This window comes from Artibeus jamaicensis, unplaced genomic scaffold (genome assembly GCF_021234435.1).
Source record: "Artibeus jamaicensis isolate MK-2021 breed Jamaican fruit bat unplaced genomic scaffold, CSHL_Jam_final contig_793, whole genome shotgun sequence".
NCBI lineage: Eukaryota > Metazoa > Chordata > Mammalia > Chiroptera > Phyllostomidae > Artibeus > Artibeus jamaicensis.
The window spans coordinates 9,280,704-9,303,514 of record NW_026521975.1 but is presented as its reverse complement, the minus strand read 5'-3'; the positions used below and the strand labels follow the sequence as shown (position 1 = coordinate 9,303,514).

Here is a 22,811-nt window from a genome sequence, read left to right as displayed (position 1 = left end):
ACTTTGGACTGAGCATTAAATGAAAACAGTCCTATTGATAAAGACAGGAAAAGAATGTTTGACCTGCCTGTGGTTATATCAGACTCTTCCTGTGGCTAACCTCATCTTCCCAGCCTATCTTTTTACCCCAGCTTTGCTGTGACAACCAGCTTCATATCCGTGTAACCCAAGAGCACCTTGCCTCAGCTGCACCTGGTGTCTTCTTGCCTCAGGGCTTCTCTGTCACTGCAACCTGGGACTCCTTTAAGAAGTGACTGCCATTCTGACATGTGCATAAACCTGAAAGTGCAAAGGGACTAACACCTCATGGGACAACCCTTGACCAAGGCAGACAGGAGCTGGTGGATAAATACTCTCCTCTTCTATTCTCACAGTGGGAAATTCTGCTTCTAAGATGATAGAACTCCAGTTGCCCATGGTAGTGCCCAACTTGAGCAACTCAATGATGCACCCTTGGATTGCCTTTCTCTCTCTCCACCCCTGGCCTGTTTGACTCTTCCCAGTCTTCCACTCCTGTTTCTTGGGATTCATTCCCAAAATAAAATACCTGGACACAAGTCCTTGCTCAGGGTCTTCTTGGGGGGAACTCAGATTAGACCAAAAATTAACCCAAAAGAGGTGTCTCAGTCCACTTTCCAGAACTCATTCTCACCAGAGCTTTCCCAGCCTGCTAACAAGAAATTGATTTGTTCAGTTTGAGCTTTTGCTCCTTTTATTTCCCAGTTGCCTTGCCCTCCACGACATCACTAATAAGCTCTCAGAGACAGCAAGTCCCCTCAGAAGATCTCCCCACCCAGAGAGTCACAATGTTTGCTCCTGTCCCTGTATTAGCAACAAACACTCCCAGGAGAGAGGTTCCACTGAAGGGCCAGACTAGGTAAGAGTCTCACAAAGCCATTCTCAGTCCCACCTTAAACCTCCCCTTCCTTTCAAGGTCCTGGCTGCTCCCTTTGAAACTGCAGAAACTCAACTCAGGGGTTGAACATGGATGCAGAAATGGTGTGGGACCCAGGTCACTCCTAACACAGCCTGTCTCCTTCCTATGGCCCCGTACCCCACCCCCCAAAAGCAATTCCTCTGCCTGGAAAAGAGGTCTCAGGCCAGGGTCTTAGGTAGGTACTTAGCACATTTTCTCTCATTTCAACACCAAGAGTGTTGTTGCTAATTACCAAGCTAGGTTTGGGAGAGAAGGAGCCCTTAGTCCCTGCCTTCATAGAGGTAAACAAGATATGTATATAAGCTAAACAAATTATTAGAAGCTTCCTGTAAGTCTAAAAAGGGGACATGTCAGTGTAGTGGGAGCTTTGGCAGGTGTTCAGGACAGGCTTTGTAAACGAGGTAGGTAGCATCCTAGAAAGACTGTAGTAGGAATGAAGCACCCTTGGAAGATCCCCCTGCTCCGAGAGCCACAGTGGTTTCTCCTGTCCCCGTATCAGCTCCCAGTTGCTTCCCAGCTCACACCATTCTTGAGTCCTAGCTCAAGCTACCCATTGCCTCATTTTCCTAGGCCCCAGCCCTCCCATGTTAGGTCTGGTCCTGCCCCATCTTCGAATGCCCCTGGTCTTCTCTGCCTTCAGTGTCAAGCATTGCATGTCAGATGGTGCGGTGAAGTCCTGCAGAGAGCCAGTCACTTCAAAGCCTTGCAGGAGCCCACCCACATGTGCAGCGCTCTCTGTTTAGTTCTGCTGGAGGTAAAGAACAATATCACCATCTCGTACTATCTCCAACTGACCGTCTTCTGTTTGTCTTGATGCAATTGAATTTTCCTTAAAAGATTTTTTGGGGGGGCAAGAAATCTTACCCTTAGCCTGCAGAATTTTCAAAGTATCAAGTAGCTTTTCCTATAATTGACAGTGAAGGAAAGAAAAGGCCCAACAGGGTATTCTAAAACAAAGCTGTGATGCTCAGAATCTAGTGTGCTGAAAAGAGCCCATGATCTTCATATGACTGTAATACTAAATTCGACCAGTAAGTGAGAACTGGAGACACAGTGTCTTCCCTTAAGTGAATGAGCAAGGAAGACAAGTTCTGGGACCTTAAGGGAGAAAGAGGAACAGCATCAGTACCTGCATCCCAACCCCCTTTCTGTCTCTTCACTTTAATAGATTTAATTAATTAAAATGTTTGTTTAAGCCACAGAGTTGGGGGTCACAGACTGGAAATTTAAGCACAATTCTTTTGAGGTAATTGGGATTTTTGAGGAAGGTAAAATATAGGGAGATTAAAAAAACAACTGTGACCCCACCTCTGTTCATCCCACCCCTAGCTACAGCAACCCATAAATCTTCCTTCCTTCCTTCAGGTGATGTGTACTGAGCTCTTATTATATCCCAGGCATTGGGCTTTGTTCTTGGAACAAATGCCATGATAACCCAGTGCAGGTTCCTGTCTTCAGTAACGCAACTTGGCAGTCAGTGACTGATTGCTGTGTACCACACACTAGGCCAGGTGCCTTGTGTGCATTACTTGACTTAATCTCTGCAGCAGTCCTAAATGCAGCCAAATATTATCCTCATTTTGCAGCTGAGGAAGCTGAGGCTTCGAGAGGTTAAATGACTTGTCCACAGCAACACAGCTAGGAAGTGACAATGACAGATCCTACCCAAATATGTCCCACTAAGAGGACTTTTTTAAGCACACCACCAATTGTCTGAAGGTTTTTTTTGCTTTGAAAAACAAGGATAAAAGTCCACATTTATAGGCTATTTGGAGAACATCATTTTTTAAACCAGTTGGACATTGTTTCTGTGAGTAATTTAACAGAAGCTGGAATTACTTAGAAATTATACAGAAACTGCTTTTAGTGAGGATACTACAGGTGCCATGATCTGATGCCCTCAATTAGGAAAAGTAATTATAGGTCCTAACTGATCATATAAACTTTGAAAGATAAAAATATAGGACAAGATTCTTGACCCTTATATCTGATTTAATTTTCTGAACTTCAAATTTTATTTTTTTCAAAGAATGTGTTACAAGAAACTGTTTTGAAAGCCAGGATACAAAATCATATGCTGACTTAATATATTTTCAATATTTTTCTAATTAATGTCTATTAAGTGTATTTTCTGCTTATTCTACCAAGGACAGAGCCTGCTACTTCAGAAGGGAAACTGAATAGCGGAGCTGCTGCCTCTTGTTTTGGGGTTGCCAGTACCTCTTTCCAAAAGCCCATTGGCTCCTCAGCCAGCCCCCTCCCTTCACACCAGGCTTTTCCCAAGACTTGAAGGTTTTCCTTCTATGGCTAGTTCTCACATTCAGCATTCTCTCACCTTAGTGGGTGTGTAGCAGGGCTCCCTAGGCAGTCTCAGCATGCAGGATCCTCTCCAGCCAAGTTACAAGCCAGATACACATATAATCCTTCAATTTGCAGTTAATGGAATATAAAAGACACACCAACAGACCCCTTCCAGGCTTTATATGTGTTATTTCAATGCTTGCCGTTAGCTAGGAAGGGAATTCTCATACTCTTAATAACTGAAGCCAACTAATGAAAAACTACAAAGTTTTGGATGTTTGTGTGTTTGTCGTTGAGGCAAAGTTCAGCTTTATAATAGTTTACTTTAAGCTTAAAATGTCTGTGAGTTTGGCCTTCTGACAAGCAGAAAGGTCAAGGGTAGGTGGCTCTGCTTGGGGACACATAAGAAAAATTATGCTAAAGGGCAGCTCTAACCACCTCCATCTTGAGCTCTCCCTGCCAAGTACGTGTGAGCATAAATGAGCACAGGAACTGGCCTGGGCAGAATGAGCGTGTCCCGAACATGACCCAGAATCAGGACCTGAGAAAAACTTCAAGATGGCTAAGTGACTTTGGACAGCCTCAGATGCACGAAGATGGGGCCAAAGCCTAGCCCTTGAACATCACAGTGGAGGGAGGTAAGTATATCTGGAATACAGCTCCCTTAGGACCTCTCTTAGTATTACCATGCTCTGTGATTAAAGTCAATGGGAAACTACAACAACTGAATTCAGGCAGGACTACTAATGGCCTAGGTCCTTTGTGAATGAAGCTTTGGGTCACCCCACCAGGCTAAGAACCATGACTAGCTGAGAGTGAAGGGAAAATGGAATGGGCAGTGGGAAAAGGTAGTTATAAGGACCAGCTACAGCCCTGTGACCAGTTACACAAACAAGGGCTATAATTGTCATGAGTATTTCTTCTTTATTTTGGGAAAGGAGAATGTGTGATATCCTCATTTTCTTTCTTTTCTTTTACCCTTATTATGTAACATAAGATGGTTTGACTTTATATTATATCAGTGAGGTCTGTCCAGAAAAAGTCCAACCATTGTTAATATAATGAGAAGGGTTTGTGCAACATTGATGTAACCTGGCAGCCAAGAAGAGTGGACGGGAATGCACATGTATGAACAATGAGAACTTCACTGTACTCATCAGTGGGGGTGGTAGACACCACTGAGTGAGCATGTGTACTATGTGACCGTTGAATTCAAAATGAGCGAGTAGAGCAATGAATCTGCATCGGATTTTGCATCAGCCTTGAACATTCCTCCATGAAAACTATTTGGATGATACAGAAGGCTGCAGTTATGGCCAACTGGTGATTGGCAGCTTCATCACGACAACTCACCTGCTTATGCATCATGTCTCATGCAGGGTTTTTGGTGGCACATCAAATCACCCGAGTGACTCAGCCCCACTACAGCTCAGATTTGGCACCCTGAAACTTCTGGCTTTTCCCAAAACTAAAATCAACTTTGAAAGGGAAAATATTTCAGACCATCAATGAGATTTAAGAAAATATGATGGGGCAGCTGATGGTGATTGGGAGAACTGTGTGAGGTCCCAAGGTGCCTACTTTAAAGGGGACTGAGGTGTCATTGTCCTGTGTACAGTGTTTCTTGTATTTTGTATGTTCTACAATAAATGTCTCTATGTTCCATATTACATGGCTGGATACCTTCTGGAAAGCATGGGCTGTCAAGTAGAATAAACTTCATAAGTACTTTTCCTCCTCTTCTGGGGAAAGGATTAGTGCTTTATCAGTTGTTTACAGGATAGTTGTATCATATTAGGTAGAGTTATGAACTTTTTGTCTTTATTTGGAGATTAAGTATCGTTAAGCTGATTTGTATAAGTGCCAAGTAGACAAGGAATGGACAAGGATTGTTAAATTTATATCAGTCAACTTGGTTAGGCAGTGCCCAGATATTTAGTCAAACCTTATTCTGAATGTTCCTGTGAAGGTGTTTTTGAATGTGATTAATATTTAAATTGGTAGATTTTGAGTAAAGCAGATTAACTCCATAATGTGGGTAGACCTCATCCAACCACTTGAAGGCTGTAATAGAAAAAGACTGACTTCCCGGAAGGAGCGGGAATTCTGCCCGCAGATCACCTTTGGACTTGAATTGCAACTCTTCCCTGGGTCTCTACCCTGCCAGGCTGCAGATTTTGGATTTGTAAAGCCTCTACAATCATGTCAGCCAATTCCTTAAAATCCATCTCTCTCTCTTTCTCTCTCCTCCTATTCTCTCCCTCTCTTGCTCCTTCTCCTACTCTTCATCCATACACATCCTGTTGGTTCTGTTCCTTAGGATAACCCTGACAAAAATATCTATTGTGGTCTGCTACCCTGATTGGAGCCTGACACAACATTGAAATAGATCCCTCTGCTCTGAAATCGGTTCATCTTTCTATGTAAGAGGGAAGGACCCAACAGCAGCAGGAAGAGCCATTACTTAGGGGCTGGAGCACAGGTCAGAGGCAGCAGGGTTGGTCCCAGGCCAAGGCGGGATATGGCAAGGCTTGCTTTTCAACCTCTCCATCACCTGAGGTCTCTTGCCACTGCCCTCCAAGTGCTCACAGCCCAATGGGGCAATGCCAGGGACACAACACCACTGCAGTTTATTCTTAAAGCAGAACTTAAAACAGAAGGCTAGAAACAAAAGGGGAAAAACACCCACTGATTCAGCAGTCCTGAGCCCAGTCCGATAAGATTGTCAGGCATTCCAAACATTACAAGCAAGACTATGATAGTGCAGAAGAAGGGGAGCCCTTGAAATTTTGTGTGTATCATCTCCACTACTTGGGAAAGAAAGCCTTTATAATTGCCCCAAGGTCTGAAAGGGAGAAGAGAAGGGAGAACCTAAAAACTGAGGAAAATATACAACCCCTGAACCCAAATAATTGGGTTCCCCTGAACCCAAATAATTAGCTGAGCGCCCGCTTGTAGCTTCTGGTTCAAGTGTATAAAACACACTTACTAACAACTTCATTTCCTCTATATGTAGGGTATTCAGATTAGCCAGATACCTGCTTGCAGATTCATGCTCATATGTATTTCATAAATAAACATCTTATTTCCACTATACGTGCTGTCTCTTGTCTGAATTTTTCTCTTGCAAGCAAGGCAAGAACCAAAGAGGAGGAGCCGCTGATTCAGGACTCCCCAGTAACTTGGAGCCCACCCTTCATCTCCAGTTGCCCAGAATGCAGTGAATATAGTACCACTGGCAGTGTTGTATTGCCTGTTACACCTTTGGGGTTAAAAGCAAGATGCGGCAGTGAGAGGACAGGTTATTCAAACATTCAGGGCCTGTGTTTGGAGGCAGAAACAAGGATAAAATCTAAAATGCATGCTCAGGTTTTCCTGGGCTCTGAAGACTGAAGAAGTACATCCTCCCTCCAGTTTGAGTTTTCAGGTGTCCCTACATGAGTGGGGGCCTCACGGAGGTGTCTGGGGTCAATCCCTAAGACATGCAGGGGCCTCATAGGGAACCCTCATCACAGTAATGTAACTTTGGCTTCTCCGGGGACATGCAGAGTAACAGTTGGTCACCCAGCACTTCAAGCCTTCCTGGCTGTTTCAGAGGACCAGGGGGGAAATAGGGAGCTGGGGATGGCCAAAGGGGTGACAGCCTTAAGGAGCCCCTCTCACAAAACAGCACACTCAGACCACTACTCAAAATCCCTTAGTCCTTTCTGTCTCTAAACCATGGCCAGGGAACAATTAGATTGAATCATTAACCAGGTGTAAGCCTGCCACTTCTCTCCCCAGAGGGTCAGTGTTGGTATTTGCCATGCAAGTGTCTTGTTCTCTCCCTTTTGACAAATAGCTGTGTACCTTCTTAGGCATAAACCTTTTATTACCTCCTAAATCCTAAGGGTCCCAAGGAGACTTACAATCAGGGGAGCACTATAATAAATAAACATTGTGCGAACCCCCTTCTCTGGTGGCCAATCAAGGAAAATCATGGGAGAACACATGCTCAGTAGCTTTAAAGTAATATAACTAATTGTTTATGCGCAATAAAAGCCCACTAAAAGTAGCCAGGAATTATGTGCCCTATAAGAATAGAATCCCTTCAGCCCCTGAGGTCCATCTCTGCCCAGTGTTGGCTCGCTCCCATGTTCTGTGTAGTGTACTATCACTTAATAAATCTGCTCTCTTTCTTTCTGCTGTAAACTCTCTGTGTGTTTGGTTCAATTCTTGGTCCTCAATCACCAGGGCATTCACCAGTAAAACCAGGTTACTTGTGCCCACCTATGACATTCCTCAGTGATGGTGCTTCTGTATTTTAGTTGTAATTTTGATGTAGTTGTGTGAAGAGGTGAACCATGTCTACTTACTCTGCCATCTTGACCAGAAGTCCCCAAAACTGGTACTTTGAAAAGTAAGGCAGCTGAAGTTCAGCCAAGCCTAATATCTCCCCCTTCCTTCTCCAGCCTCCTTGCAGTTGTCACTAGATAATAAAACAGTTCACTTTAGAGCACTGTATTTTCCAGTGGGGAATAGAACTGAAACTGGGTTGATGATTTCTTGATGGGCTAAAAAGGGACTAGGAAAGTTAAATGAGGATTGCTTACATTGCAGAAGGTTTGTGCAAATTGTAGAGGGTCTGTGCTAATTGAAAAGGGAAGGAGCAAACAGGCTAAATGAAAGAAACATACAGGAAGGAAGCTCATTGGAGTAGGAACATCAAGAAGGGAAATGGAAATTAGGAAACACTAGTAATAAGAAAGAAAAAGAAAGGTACATAAACAAATGGCAAAGATAATTTCAATAACAAATGAAAAAGCCAAAGGCTCCTTTTAATTTTCAAAAGCCAATTGTTATTTCCCCAAAACCCCAGGTACAATTAGATAGTGGGAAACAAATCAATCAATTCAAAATGTTGTTACAAAAAAGTAAATCCCTTTTATACAGTAATCACTTACTTATGACCTAACTTAGAATGATCTGCAAATTATTCTCTCCTACTGTTGCCTGACCCTAACTGGGTCTTTCAAACTAGGGTAGATGAAGGACAAGAGGGAAAGAATGAAAACCCTGCCCTTTTCCAGGGGCAATTAACTGAAGCTTTACAAAAGCACACAAACATCAACCCTGAGTCTCCTGAGGGCTGAACACTTCCAGGGATATATGTCATCCAGCAGACAACCCCAGACATCAGGAGAAAGTTACAAAAGCTAGCCTTTGGACCCCACACCCCCACTGAGAAACTGGTAGAAATAGTCTCCAGTGTTTCTAACTGTCAAAGTAGGGCAGAGGAAGAGCAAAAGCCACCATCTGATGGAAACAAAAGGCTCCATAACTTTAAGCCCTATGTCACCTCAGAGCCACCCAGCCCCCAGACTACCACTGACATAAGAGGGAAGGTGCTATTCCTGCAGACAAGCAAGACTACCCTAAGATTCACACCATACCCTAGGCCACTAGCATTTCCTTACATTCTAAATTCTATCCTCTCCCTCTCGCCTTGGTTGAGCCTCTCTGGCTCCTGGAAGTGACCACTAAACTATGGAGATCTTGCTGATTGGTGAACTCCTCATTGGTTGAAGTAAGGTAGGGACAAATACTCTCATCCGCTGGAAGGAACCATCTAGAGTGGAGACATCAGTTCTGGATGCCCAGGGTCTTGGGTCCTTGGACACCGAGCCCTCTGATTATACCCCAGGATGTTGGGTTCTCTAATCTCTTGGTGTTTTTTTCTTCCAGATGGGAAATCAGGAGTCCATTCATTCCAGGCTGGACTCCACTGGGCTATATCTTTCCAACTGGTCACAGTTTGATCCCAAACTGTAAAGAAGAAAAACTGGTACACTTTTACAACACTGCTTGGCTTCAATATCAATTACTTAACAGGGAATTCTGGCCACTACACAGAAGCTTAAATAACAATAACATATTCTAATTTGATGTCTTTTGCAAATGCCTAGTCAGGTGGTCAAAAATCCCTTGTTTGAGGGGCAGAGGGGGTCTATGCCAGAAATCTAAGCTAACTCCTACCATAATGCCATCCAGTAATCATTCCACACCCCAGCCTATAGGGAAAACCCCTTTAAAAGAGATGCCTTTAACATCCCCATCACTACTGCCATATCTGGGACCTCTAACTCAATGAGCAACCTTCACACCTTCCAGCTTTAGGCCCTCTCTACCAACTAAGCTTTTACCATTAATTGAGACTACAGAAGAGCACACTTTCAGTAAATAACCCCTTCTCTCTCATAGAACTTAAATACATTGAGGCAGATTTGGTAAGCTACTCCAACAACCCAGATAAGTACCTAAATGCATTCCAACACCTTACCCTAGCCTACGAGTTAACCTGTAAAAACACTATAGTTGTCTTGAGGCAGACCTTATCAGATCATGAGCAGGAAAAGGTAATAAAGGAAGCCGGAAAGATTACTAACAACTCACACACGTCTGATAGCAAACACCCCATAGGAGAGTCAGTTCTATTGGTAGAGCATGAATAGGACTACAATAACTGCCCCCCAGATGGGAAGAAAATTACTTTCTAATTTGCATTAAAGTGTTTCTCAAGGCAGGCCAACAAAAGGCTATTAACTATTCCAAGGTCAATGCTGTCAGGCAAAAACCAGATGAGAATCCTACCACATTTTTGGAAAGGCTATAAGAGGCACTTATCAAGCACACCAATCTAGATTTAGAATCATATGAGGGCCAGGTCATGCTAAAAGATAGGTTTCTAACACAATCTGCCTCTGATATTAGGGGAAAGCTCCAGAAGCTTATCCAGAATCCTGGAGTCTCCTTAAAGGATGTTAACCACAGCCAATTTAGTCTTCTACAACTGGATCAAGAGAGATCTGAGCTCAGGAAAAGGAAAAATGGGAGGTTAGACACATTTTAGCTGCCTTTGCAGGACAGCCATGTCCCACTAGCCTTTCCAGGTCCATTACCAAGGATACTAAGTACCTTATATGTCTAAAGTCAGGGAACTGTGCCAAGGAATGTCCAAACTGTGAAAAGCTACCTCACGCACCATGCCATAAGTACAAGGGGGCAGGCCACTGGTGATACTCTGTCCCTTGGGCCAAAAGGCCCCCTGGCTTGAGGCTGTAACTGCTTGCAAATGATAACTCAGGACTGAAGCTGTCTGAACTAGTGGGCCCCACCTCAAGAGGTCACCGTTACTGGACTGGAAATTAGGGTTTCTGGGCTGGGAAGAGTACTTTGAAGCTCAGATTGTGTGTTAGTTTGGCCCAAAGTACTGTTAGGGATATTCCTCCTAATGCTGTCCAGATTTTCTGTCTTGGCCCATGTCTGGATGCTGAAGTTGTTTCCCAGTGAGGTCACCCACTCATGACTGACTTGCTTCTCAATCAGGTCACCCACTGTATTGTGGCTGATGATGGTAAACCCAGCAATTGTTTAAGTGTTGCCCCGGAGAAATCCTTGGTAATTCGGAAAAGAAAATGATTGACCCAAGACAGAGTAGCAACAGTGCAGATTTTTAACAAGAAGAAGTTTTATATTGACCTATCTTTAAGGTTTCTTCTTCTTGAACAGGAATTTGAGGTCTTCTAATGCTTCAAAGGCACAGGTGGAGTCAGGATTCTTCTCTGGTCCTGGAGAGAATCTGCTGGTTTTACTCTAGAAATATGGACCCAACTATCTACCCCTAGCAGCTTGACAGCCATGACGGTATTAAGGACAACCTGGTAGGACCCCTACCATTTATAGCTAAACTGATTTGTAGGGGATCCCTCTTTTCAAGTTTTGAGAAGTCCTCAATCCTCTAGAGATTCAGTGGCCTGGAATTTTCCTCTGGGAGTAAGACCTGATTTCCATATTCCTGTCGTGCTTTTTGTACTTGTCCTGAATTTGTTATATACCTAACTGCTTGATGGTATCTGTGTCAAATATAAGATCTAGAGTTGAGAAAGGCCTAGCATATAGCATCTCAAATGAACCGAGTCTAGTACTGACCTAAGGAGAGTCCCTGATTCTCATGAGTGCTTTAGGTAGCAATTTAACCCAATATTGAGAAGTTTCTTGACAGAGCTTTGCCAATACCCTTTCTTTGGCTTGATTTACCCATTCTACCTTCCCAGAGAGCTGAGGTCTCCAAGTGGAGTGAAGGTAATATTTTTATGCCTCAGAGATTGATTGAATGATCTTAGGTGTAAATGGTGGCCCATTATCACTTTGTAGGGAGCATGGGAGACAAAATCATGCTATTATTTACTTTAGGATGGTTTTTGCTACTTCTGTGGCTTTCTCCTTCCTCATTAGAAAAGCCTCAGTTCATCCAGTAAAGGCATCTATCAGGACTAATAAGTATTTATATCCTATACAGGGAGGCATTTTGGCAAGTCAATCTTCCAATCTTCTCCTGAATAGGCCCCACTTCACTGGATAGGCTCTAACAGCAGAGGAAGGGATGCTTTTTTCCCCAGGGTTGGTGTAGGCACAAAGGGTGCAGGCCTGGCAAACATTCTTAATGGTAGATGTTAGTCCTTTGCCTACAAATAATTTGTTAACCATTACTTTTGCGGCATTCCTTCCTATGTGGAAGAAGTCAGGCAAAGCCTTTAGAACTTTCCACTAAGAGGCTTGGGGTAGGAAGAGTTTTTGGTCATTGTGTATCCAAGGTCCTTCACAAATGCTCCCTTGCTCCAAAGCCCAAGGTATCTCCCCACATGTATATTTGGACTTGATACCTGAGCCATTCACACAGGGGAATGAGACTAGTTGTTTGGCAGTCCCTAGCTCAGCCTTTTTTTGTCTCTTGGTCTGCCCTTTTAGTTCCCTGGGAGATAGAGGACATATCCTTCCGGAGACCTTTGAAGGGCATGCCTGTCACTTGCTCAGGGAATTTAACTTCTTCTAATAGATTAAGGATTTCTGGTCCTTGTTTAATGGGGGAATTTCTAACAGTAAGGAGCCCCATTTCTTTCCATATGGCAGCATGAGCATGCAGAGCAAGGAAAGCATCTTTGAAATCTATACAGATATTAGTCCTTTTGCCTTGTCCTAGAATAAGGGCCATAATTTCAGCCTGTTGGGCCAAGGTTGAGGGTGGAAAGGATCGTGCCTCAATGATGTTATATAAACTAACTACTGCATATCCCACCTTTCACTGCCTGTTCTGTGCAAAGCTGCTTCCATCAGTGAACCACTCTTCATCGGGGCTTTCTAAGGGTTGGTCTAGCAAGTCAGTTCTACTGGAATAGGTAAGATAAATAATCTTTGAGCAGAAATGGGTCGAGTCTGGAGAAGATTCTGTAGGCATTAAGGAGACTGGATTTAAGGTATTACAGGTTTTTATGGCTGCTTCAGGAATGCCCAGGAGAAGGGCCTGACATTTGGTTAACTTCTTTCCTGTTAGCCAGAAATGCCCTTTCCTTTCTAGTACTCCTTGTATCTGATGTGGAGTTAAGACCTCTAACTTGGTCCCAAGAGTTAACTTAGCAGCTGTTAGTATGGCAGTGGCTGCAGCTGCTCATAGAAACAGAGGCCATCTGACTGCTACATCGTCTAGCTTTTAAGAGAAACATGAAATTGGTTGAGATTCCTACATTAGTGGTTGGACTAAGATGCCTAAATCTAGAGTTTGCATCTCTGTTATGTATAAAGAGAAAGGCTTGTTTAAATTACTAGGGCTGGGGTCTTAACTAGGGCATGCTTGATTTTATCAAAAGCCTGATCATGTTCCTTTCCCCACATGATGGATTTGGTGCCTGGTCCCTTAGTAGCTTTTTTATAAAGGTTTTGAAATTAATGCAAATCTTGGGATCCAAATTCTGCAATATCCAGCCATTCCTGAAAAGAGCAGAGTTGTTGTTTGATAGCAGGTGGTGTTTGTCAGTGATTGTTTTTATTCTTTCTTGTGATAGTTGTCTAGATCCCGGCGTTAGGATATCTCCTAAATAATTTATTTTTTATTTAGTAATTTTAGCCTTTTTCTTAAAGACTCAATATTACTAGTCCCCAAGGAAATTCAGAGCTTGGATAGTATTACAATCTGAGGCTACCTTTGAAAGGCTGCAGACTAGATTATTCACATATTGTAAGACAGCTCCCTCTTGTCATTGTAATTCCCTTAGATATTTTTTCTAATGCTCTTGAGGACAGGCGAAGGCTATCTCTAAACCCTTGTGTTAGTACCATCCAGGTATATCCTGATGGGTCATTGTTTTGGGGTCTGTCCACTCAAATGGGAACAGGTATTGGGAATCTGGGTGGACAGAGATGCCAAAGAAGGCATCTTCCAAGTCTAAAACTGTATACTACTGAGCATAGTCCAGAACTTGAGTTAGCATGGTGTAAGTGTTGGCTGTAAGAGGATGGAGGAGAGTGACAGTCTCATTAACTAGCCTTAAGTCCTGGACCAGTCTGTACCCCCCTGTCAGTTTAAGAACAGGGAGGATTGAAGCACTGCAGGGGGATTGACAGGGTACTAGCAGCCCATGTGTTAAGGATTTCTCGATGATGGCCTGCAGACCCTCTAGGGTCTCCTGCTTGACAGGATATTATTTCCTATGGAGATGGCTGTCCCAGACTTTAAGTGAATTTGAACTGATTGGACAGTCTTGCTTTTCAGGAACTCCAGAGTCCCAGACTAGGGGACCTACCTTCTGTAAAATTTTTTCTGAAATGCCATTTTCTAATTTTATTTTATTGGCTAACATAATTGTAAAGATCTTAACTGGGACCTCCTGAAACTTCAAAATGGCCCTTAATTTGGCCAAGAGGTCTCAACCTAGCAATAGTATATATAGCACATTGAAGAATAATTAGAAAAGAATGTTTAAAATTTTGGCTTTCAAATTGGCAGGTAACAGGGGTTGTGTAAAAACAAGTTTAAAATTTCCCTTCAACCCCCATAATGTTAATTGAACTAAAGGAGAGGAGTTGCATAAGAATCAAGGACAGGGTAAGTGGCCCTCATATCAACAACGAAGTTCATTTTCTTACCTGATACATCAAGGGTTACCCAGGGTTCCTCCTTAGAGATCAAAATACCGGTGCAGGCTGGAGTCAGTCTGTTCCCAGGACATACTCAGTCCTCAAGTGCTGCCATGGCCTTAGGTGATGGCCCCTTTCTGCTCTGGGCATGGGGGCAGTCTACCTCCCAGTGCCAGAGGTCAGGGTTTGCACCTTTGCACATGAGACACGGCTCTGGGGGTGGCCTAGTGCAATCCCTTACCCAGTGGTCAGGGTGTTTGCATTCAAAGCCTGTTTGATCTTTTTGCCCTTGGTGTTTTTGTGGCTTTCCTGGGTCACCTAAGGTGGCTGGACATTGCCAATGATGCTGCTAACAGCTAGAGCTATTAACTCACTCTGCCTTCCCTCCCCCTTCTTCCTACACTGGATCTGTTCCTCCCTTTCCTCAAGGTCTCAGTTGTTAAAAACGAAGAAGGCAGTGTCTGTTAGTTGAAAATAGGAGTTTGTGGACCCATTTGTAATTTCTGAAGCTTTCTATGAATATCTGGTGCTGACTGGCTAATGAAATGCTTCCCCATTAATACTTGACCTTCTGGAGAGGATGGATCTAGATTTGTCTATTTCCTGAATATCTCAACCAGCCTGTTATAGGAGAAAGCAGGATTCTTTTCCTTTCCTTGTGCTATTTCTCTGATTTGTCATAATTTATAGGCTTCCTAATCCATTGTTTTATCTCAGCTAATGAACACTGAATCATGGTGTTCCTGTTTCAGTTTTCTCCCTGAGTATTATAGTCCCAATTGAGCTCTTGATCAGGGACTGTTTGAGGTGCTGGTCCTATATTATTGGTGTTCTGAGTATGTAATTTTTCTGCATGATAGCCAGCCTCTTCCCAAACCCATTGCTTCTCTTCTGGAAAGCAACAGGTAGTCAGGATTACTGTATTTTGCCATGTGTAATGTGCACTTTCTTGCCCAAATTTTTGAGGGAAAAATAAGAATGTGCATTATACATGCATAGTACTAATTCCATATCTATAAATGTTTTTAATTCTTTATTTATGCTTATGCAGTAAAAGTATAAGTCTAGAAGGTAATAATGATATCTGTATGCAAAATAATAACCTGGAATACAATAATTGGTTTTGTTTCTAAATAGAAATAAATAAATAATTGAATTTAAAAATTAAAACAAAGTATTTTTTTCCTGAAAATTTGGGTCAAAGATGTGGGTACGCATTACACAGAGAAACACATTATACACAGCAAAATATGGTATATAAAGTTCTCTCCAGGACATATCAAAGGCAAGGACTGAGGTTTGGAAGTTAGTAGTGAAGTGTGAGGGATCTTCAGAGAAGTTTCCTAGTCTACTTTTGCATTGTTGCAGGTCAGTTACTGAAAACAGCACATGTACCCAAATAGGGCCTTCTGTACCTCCTAAATACTTTCTTTAGGGGCAAGAGCACAGGAGCTACGGGGATGTATGAGGCTCCGCCCCAAGTGTCATTGGTGGAGTGGAGAAGAGGTTAATTCCTCTGAGGTGGGAGCAGAGACTTCTGAACTGGGGCCTACTTGGTTCCCCCTCAGAGACAGGTGGGAAACTTAGAAGGGGGTCATTTAGGATGTCATTGTTGGCCCTTAGAGAAGCTACCTTCCTTGTCTCAGAACAGACGGCTAGATTGTGATACAGTGCCATGAAGGCTTGAACATATGGAACCTCTGACCATTTGCCCAACCTTTTACAAAACAGGTCTAACTGGATATGGAGTTGTAATTGTCGCTCCCATTTTCAGCCAAACTTCCCCATTTCCTAGTTTATACTAAGGCCAAGCTATGTTACAAAAAAAGGGTAGCCTCTCTTTCTTGAGATTTTCAGGGTCAAATTTTTTCCAGCTTCTAAGAATTTCTCAACAGGGATCCTGAGGGAATGGAGGGATATTACCCACCTTGTCCATGGTGTACCTGAAGAAGAAAAAGAGTGAAGCTTCCTGGCTCCCTAGAGGCATACCTCTTCATTTGTCCAAGGAGTTCCCTAGTGGGTTACTGGTCACCCCCAATCAACTCTTCTAGTGGGTTACAGGGCATCTCTCAGTATCCCCCATTCTAAGCTACCAGACATCTCTGGTGACACTAAGATAGAAAACAAACTAGAGTTGCCATGGACTAATTGCACCCTCTTTCCCTGTATGTAATTCAGAGGCTTTGGTAAGAAAATTAGTTTTTACTTCTGCCAAGATGGAGGGAGGCATAGGTGGATGTGCCGTGCCTTCTCACACAACCAAGTTTAGAGACAACTGAATATTAGCAACAGAAAACACAGCCAGAACACGGAAAATTGAACTTTTTGGAAGTCTGTTAACAACAAATTCTTCAGCCTGACCAGTAAGGGGCGAAACCAGCAGCTGGTGAAGCGGGGTTGCACAGGAGAACTCGGTCAGACGGACTCAGGCGCGCGGAATCCAGACGCTCAGAATCCAGGCACACGGAATCCAGGCGCAGGGTTGGACCTAGTAAGCGACCGAGCGAGCGTGGGGGAGACAGCGGGGGAGCGGTGCTGCGTGTTGACTGTGGTCGCGCATTTGTGCGCAGGTGGACAGGCGAGGGAGTGAACGGTTGGACCGGGGCCCAGCGGGTCCCCACAGCAAGCAGCAGTGGAGGGCGCTGCCATTTCCCTGTTCTGACCCCACCTCCACATACAGCGTCATAACCCAGTGTCCTGAGTGGCCCGGCCCAGGTGAACCACCTAAGACGCTGCTCCTCACCCGGCTGTAAGAAACAGCAGAGGGGGTCGCCATTTCCATGCTCTGACCACGCCCCCACATATAGCGTCACAACCCAGCGACCTGGGAGTCCAAGGCGCCCCTTCTCGCTCTTAAAGGGCGTGAACAGACCAAAAATGGCTCAAGAAGATCTCAAAGCCCCAGAACCTATAGATCTAAGCGATGAAGAAATAGCAAAACTCTCAGACGCACAGTTTAAAACACTGGTCATCAGGATCCTCACAGAACTGGTTGATTATACCGACAAATTAGACAAACATATGAAGGCGAAACTAATTGAAATGAATGGAATTGCACAGGAAACCAATAGTGATGAAAAGGAAACTGGGACTCAAATCAATGGAGTGGACCAGAAGAAAGCAAATAATGGCCAAACAGAAAAGAGTGAAGAAGCAAAAATTCAAAAAAATGAGGAGAGTCTTAGGAACCTCCAGGACATCTTTAAACGCTCCAACATTCGAATTATAGGGGTACCAGAAGGGGAAAAGGCACAGCCACCAGTGGAAAACTTATTTGAACAAATAATAAAGGAGAATTTCCCCAATCTGGCAAATGAAATAGACTTCCAGGAAATCCAGGAAGCTCAGAGAGTCCCAAAGAAGGTGGACCCAAGAAGGAACACACCAAGGCACATCATAATTATATTAGCCAAGATTAAAATGAAGGAGAGACTCCTAGAAGTAGCAAGAGATAAAGGGACAGTCACCTACAAAGGAGTTCCCATCAGACTGTCAGCGGATTTCTCAAAAGAGACCTTACAGGCAAGAAGGGGCTGGAAAGAGGTATTCCAAGTCATGAAATCCAAAGACCTACAACCAAGATTGCTCTATCCAGCAAAACTTTCATTTAGAATGGAAGGACAGATAAGGTGCTTCTCAGATAAGATCAAATTCAAGGAGTTCATCATCACCAAGCCCTTATTATATGAAATGTTAAAGGGACTTATCTAAGAAAAAGAAGTTAAAGAAACATGAACAGTGAAAGGACAGCAAGCTCACAGTTATTAACAACCACACCTAAAACGAAAGCAAACTAAAAGGACAGCTAGATCAGGAGTGGAAACATAGAAATTAAGATTTCAAGGAGGGTTAGCAACAGGGGAGTGGGAGGAGGAGATGGGGGGAGAAGGTACAGAAAATAAGTAGCATAGACAGTAGATAGAAAATAGATGGGGGGCCAAGAATAGTATGGGAAATATAGAATCTAAAGGACTTGAGACACATGGTCATAAACTAAAGGGAGGGTAATGGTGAGGATGGGGGGGTAGGGTGGAGGGGAATGAAGGAAGGAATAGAACAACTGTAACAGCATAATCAATAAAAAAATTTTTTTAAATAAAAATAAAAAAATAAATTCTATTTGGTCATCAAAAAAAAGAAAAAAACTCATAATGGCCACAGGCCAGTGAGAAAAAAGGCAAGTGATTTTTATGGAATGTTGAAATTCATAAAATACAACAATCACAGCTGGGCCAGCTGCATATGCTGTAGGAAGAAGCATCAGGGGGAAGCTGCCATGACATCCATTTAATCCATGTAAAAGTACCCAAGGTTTATTTTATACAACCCAATTTTCAGAGATGCAAACTGAGTCTCATATAAATGAGGGGATGCTAAAAAGGCAGTAACTAGATGTTGGCAGAGTCACCTTGAGCCAAAGGGATAACCTATTACCCACTTTCTTGAGAAGCAGGTCCAGAATGTATTGTCTCGTTTATGCTGGATAAGTGAGCAGGTAGGTAGTAATGTAAATGATGGTTGCACACAGGAAGGCTGGTATCATACAACACTTTGTCTCAATGAATTCACTCAGAAATGGGTCTGTGGATAGAACGATAGGCAGGGGAAATATTTATGTATATTATAGCTAGAGCCTGATTCCAAACTGAATCGGCTGTAGCTATTACATTATTATTATTTCTCACTGATTTTAGCTACTTTATTGCAAATTGACTTTGAATTTATCATTCTTTTATTTTTTATAATGTATTTTATTGATTATGCCATTACAGTTATCCCCTTCCCCACTTCATTCCCCTCCACCCTGCACACCCCCATATTCCCCCTTTAGTTCATGTCCATGTGTCACAAGTTAATTTTGTGACCAAAATTAACCAGTTCTGTGAGCATCCTGATCACCAGTGTTTCGAACTGTGCATCTGATAGGTTGGCTATCCGTTTATCGCTTAGTTGTATTTGCTGTGAAGCCTTGATCTGTTCTTCTCTTTGGGTCATTTTTTCTCTTGGTCTTGTCACATCTGTTACATATGAGCCTTAGGTGTTCACCAGGGCTGGGCAACCCAGTTGCTGGGTTGTGGTGCTGTATGTAGGGGTGGGGTCAGAGAGGGAACAATGGTGCTTGTTCTGCTCTCTCTTCAATTTCAGTCCCCTCTACTGCTTCCACAAGCAAATTGGAACTTACTGATGCTGATTCCTGGGTGGGTGGGCTTGTGTACATTATAGGACCCTGTGGGTCTCTCCAACGGATTCTCCTGTGATGCTAGGAGTCTCTCCTGGCACCTTTTCAGTCAGTGCTTTTAAGCTTTATTTTCCGGCGTTGGGTTGCACAGTCTGTCTTGCTGCCCATTTTTGCCTAGTTTATATGCATGCAAATGTGCAACCAAGGTCAGCCCCACGCCTCCTGTGCTCTCGGGTCTGGCAGCCACTGCCTTTTTCTGCCTCGACCCCTCTCCGCTGGCTGCCAACTCCACCCCTCTTACCCGCCTGGTTGAATGGTTGTTGGACCTGCGTACAGTTCAATTTTCTGTCTCTTCTGGTGGTGTTTTTGTTTCTAAATATTTGTTGTCCTTAATTTTAGTTGTGCGAGGAGACAGAGTGTGTCCACCTATGCCTCCATCTTGGCTGGAAATCCTATCATTCTTTTAAATGGAAACTGCCCTTGTGTTCTACTCCTTAAATGTGTTTTTCCATTGGTCATTGATGAGCAGTTGTTTTACTGATACTTTGAGGGACCTGTAAATTGGTTTACCAGCAAATCAGATTTCTTCCATCCTGAGGTATCATACAGATTCTTCGTTGGGATGTATTATTTCTCTTCCTGCAATAATTAAGTATTTGCCACTTTTAAATATTTGGAATTGCCATAATAAGAGAATCAAAATTCAATTTGAAGTTAATCAAAAGGCAATCAGTAACTTCATCTGAGATCAAGTGGGTTCTCATTGTGTGTGTTGTTCCTGCACACTGTCTCCAGATTGGGAAGGAATGGCATTCTGCAGACATTTCTCTCATTTTCATGATTGATGAAGGTCCAGAGCTTAAACCAGATGTGGTTCATCCAGACTTTGGGAGATTTGTAGTTCTGACCTATAAGCCTTTGAGGGGCAATTTGAAATCTTGAGGCCTTCCTTTTCTTTGTTTAATAATCTCTAAGCTATTAGTTTTTCATTATTGTACCCTTTATTTAATTTTAATTTTATTTTATTCATTTTTTATTTTTGTTCAAGTACAGTTGTTTTCTATTCTTATTTCTATAATTAGGTTGTTGGCTTCAGACTCACTAAGACAATGCTGTTAGTACAGTCTACCCATAAAGGGGGACCAGTTGTTCCTAGCTAACAAAATGCCTTGAGAACAACAATTGAATAATTTTCCTCATCATTAAACTCATATTCTACATTTATAGCTTAGAGGTTTTTCATCTTGTGCACACATGTGCCTGCAAAAACATCTCTGAAGAAATTAATGTTCCTGGGCGAAATACAGAAGCTTATTCTTCTGTTTGAAAATGTAATGTGGATGACATTTTGTCCTTTTTTTTGTCATTTATTGTGAGCATGATATCAATTTGTCCCTGGATGAGGCTTGCACATTCAGGAATCCCCAAAAGGCATAGCGCTTGAAGTGCTCATAGTGTCCATGATACTAAACTTTGCATGTAGGACCTTCATTTACATGACTATGTACATTTTTTCCTTTTTGACATCCAATAGCATCCAAAATATCTTGGACCAGTTTTCACTAAGTGAGCTCTGGCCAACTCCATGTCACAGGGTGACTGCCCATTGCTAGATTGTATCTTGGGGCTAACCCCTCATCTCTCTGAGTCTCAGTTTGCTTCTGTGAAAGATGTTAGAATATATATTTCATATAAATTTGCATGATATATTGGATCAGCTATGGCTGGTGTTTACCTAGTACTTGGTTTTACAGAATATATTGCTGGACCTGCTGTGCTTGGTGATTTTTATAAATTTCCACTTACTCATACAAGGCCTCTGCCTCCATCTTCACTTCCCCAAGGCCATCCAAAGTTAGAAACAAACACCTGAAAAGTAAATTGCTAAGGAGTTTCAGATGCTGTTTATCTAGTCTGGATTTTTGTTTTTTGGTTTGGCCTGTTTAGGAATTTCTGGGAGCAGCAGAAAATCCCCTGGCCCACACAGATATTTGGTATCATTTGGATGCAGTTCACTCATTCAACTCTGTATCTTATTTACCTCATTCAAACAGGCCTACCCTGAAACACTTATCATAACTCAGTTTTTTAAAAAAGCAGACACAACAGTTGATCTTCAGTTTTGGTCAGAGGATCAGACAGTCAAAAAAACACATCACTTGATGTCTTCTCCACATATGTCATATGTGGTATTTTCTTAGTATTCTTTGTATGTGTAGGCATTTTCCAAATGTGAACTTGAGTGAAGGATCATAAGAAAACAGACATAGGTTAGTGGTTATTGAATCCAGAGAAAGTGCCTCCCATTTTTATAGAATGTCCTGGGAATGACAGAATGGCATTGTGGGTGAGAAGGGCCTGGAAGTGCCCTGGATTTGGTCCAGCCCATTTCTAAACTTGTTACCACTTTGTTATTTTTTACACTTCAACTGCTGGCCTTGTTCTACTGCCTTTACATGATCAACTGTATCGTGTTCATCTTGTGTCATATAGACAACCTGTGGCTAGTCTCTGTGAACTTCAGAGCCACAGAATCAGGTATAAAAATACTGTTGAGAGCCCCTTGCTAGAGCCCAGTAATTCTCTTTTCCATCCATCTTGCTAATCTATTTAAACTTCCTTCCTGTATTATTATTATGGATGGCTGGGGAAACAGAAAGTTTCTGGATGAAAAACTGGAAGTTCTATTAATGGTGTTGTGAATTTAAAGTAGCTAAAAAAACTTTAACTTTCCTTGTCTGTAATACTGAGGTAAAAAAGCATTTATTTCAAGGGCTCCTTTTGAGAATTAAATGTGGTACGAGTTGATTAAAGAAGAATAATCTTATTTTAAGACACTGTGCTTCACAACTCCACTCTAAGAAGACAAGCAACCCAGTTGAAAACTGGGCAATGAAAAAATTGGCTGTCTCCACACTTTCTCAGGGTGTGTCTTTTGGGAAAGGCCATAATATAACTGTTTCCCTCACTATAAACACTGAATCTGGCTTTCCCTCTAGCAACTTTGCTTATTCACCTGTGAGTATTTTCAGGTCATTAGTTAGGTCATTATTGTGATCCCATGTGGGCAGCATTGCAGCCATTGCCAATTTTTTGTGTTATGTTGTTGGGGAGATGTTAGGATTAGTGGGTGACTTTCCTGATCAGAAGCAGTTTGTTAGGTATTGGAATCCAGCTGAGTCTGTCTGTGATGTACCTCTGGTCATGACTTGCAGAATAAGAAGTGAGTGGTGGAGAACCAGCTACTGTACATTTTTATCATCCTGAGCCACTGAGGTATCCTTTGATTTTTCTTAATGTTTCAGGTATATATAGTTATTCCTCTGTAACTGATAGGAATAAATTAAAACACATTATGGTGGTGTTCCATTCTTCAACGATTCCTAGGTAGCCCCCTAATGTTACCTGACTGAATACCAGACAACATCTTTACAAAGCTGCACA

General features: G+C 42.6%; 1 protein-coding gene across 3 annotated transcripts in view; it reads right to left on the bottom strand.

Annotated features, from left to right (window-relative positions):
* Nucleotides 1–22,811, bottom strand: part of BDH1 (3-hydroxybutyrate dehydrogenase 1) — a 93,899-nt gene that overhangs the window by 51,773 nt on the left and 19,315 nt on the right. For 2 of the 3 annotated variants that reach the window (XM_037147424.2, XM_037147421.2), the window contains exon 1: nt 3,273–3,501. The exons of the other annotated variant lie outside the window; for it this stretch is intronic. The gene's annotated coding sequence lies outside the window, so the exon portion shown is untranslated. Of the gene's footprint in view, nt 1–3,272; nt 3,502–22,811 lie in introns of those variants that run through there. 3 annotated transcript variants of the gene reach the window in all.